This window comes from Cupressus sempervirens, chromosome 8, assembly GCF_028749045.1.
Source record: "Cupressus sempervirens isolate cs-2001-9-10 chromosome 8, ASM2874904v1, whole genome shotgun sequence".
Classification (NCBI taxonomy): domain Eukaryota; kingdom Viridiplantae; phylum Streptophyta; class Pinopsida; order Cupressales; family Cupressaceae; genus Cupressus; species Cupressus sempervirens.
In genome coordinates this window covers 609,577,828-609,579,285 of record NC_143125.1, presented here as the reverse complement: position 1 = coordinate 609,579,285, position 1,458 = coordinate 609,577,828, and the positions used below count along the sequence as shown (strand labels likewise).

General features: G+C 35.0%; 1 pseudogene; it reads right to left on the bottom strand.

Moving 5' to 3' along the window:
- Positions 1-234: 234 nt before the first annotated feature.
- Positions 235-1,246, bottom strand: LOC149543898 (serine/threonine-protein kinase PEPKR2 pseudogene; annotated as a pseudogene).
- Between the last annotated feature and the right edge of the window lie 212 nt (positions 1,247-1,458).

The following is a 1,458-nucleotide window of genomic DNA, read 5'->3' as shown; positions in this document are numbered from 1 at the left end:
TGTAAGCATCCCTTGACAATCCTTTACCATTCTTGTATCATTCTTCATAAAAAAAATATATACAATTCTTCCATTTACAATTTGAATGTTGTAGATACATATACAAAATAAAAAAAGCACCACCTTAGGATGTAGTATAAGCTTCTGGTGAGACCAAATTTATTCCACAAAAACATAAAAGGACTCTAATATCAGCTATGGAATATGCTGAGTCTAATCAGTACAATTCAGCATTCAACATGCTGTACAAAGAGGCAATCTTGAATAAATAGAGCTCTGTCCAAGGCAAGGATAGGTATCCATGTTGAATCTGTTCTTTTTATGTTTGGATATTTTCATCTGTGAAATTGTAGCACATAGAACATCCACAAGATCCATATTTGTTTCTTGTTCTCTACAGTCTTTCTCTGAAAGAGATAAAAGACCATGATCAACTGTATCAACAAGTGAGGAGCATAAATTCTTGCATATACACTTCTCTTTTGTCTCTTTCTTTCTCTCTGCCTTGTATGGAAACATCAAATTTGACTCCTTAAAGAGCTTCATATCAGATTTTTTATGATACAAGATCCAAGGATGGACTGTAAAAGAAAGATAAAAGTGCATAAGAAAAACCTCAAAATGATTGTATAAATTTATACCAAAAATGTGAAGCTAGAAAATATACATACTCAAGGCTTCCTCTGGGGAAATCCTCTTCTCAACATCCCTTGAAAGCATCCTAGAAAGCAAATCCTTGGCAGGCTCAGAAATAGATTTCCACATATCAGTGAAGAAATTTAGATTCACATTTTTCACTGCCTCAACGATGGTATCTTTAGAATCCCCACAAAATGGTAAGGTACCAATCAAGAGCCCGTGGAGGATGACACCAGTAGCCCATACATCCACCTTTTCTATATATTTCCCTGCCAAAACTTCAGGGGCTACATATGTGGGACTGCCAGCCAAACCTGATAAATTTTGACCTACACTCAATACAAACAAGAGTTTTAATTTATAACAATCTTGATATTTAGAATTAATTTAAAGAGTTTGTATTTCATAAAACGAATAGAACTCTATTGATATAAATATTGACAATAGTCTTTTAACTATAAAAAAGAAAAGAACTCCACTAATTTGAAAGTGTGAATGGCATACCATTTGCCACATGCACCAACATGCCAAAATCACATAACTTCATCTGTCCATCACTGGATAAAAGAATATTTTGGGGCTTGATGTCCCTGTGAACAACTCCCATTTCATGGCAGTGTTGAATTACATCAAGCAGTTGTCTGATCAATTATGTTGTTTCCCTCTTTGAATAACATCTCTTTTTCACAGAATCAGCAAGGCCTCCCCCAAAGCAAATCTCCATTACAAGATGCAAAGAATCTGCATCTTCGTACACAGAATGAAGTGTTACAATGTTGGGATGACCCAAGAGGTGTTGCATAATCTCCACTTCTTTGT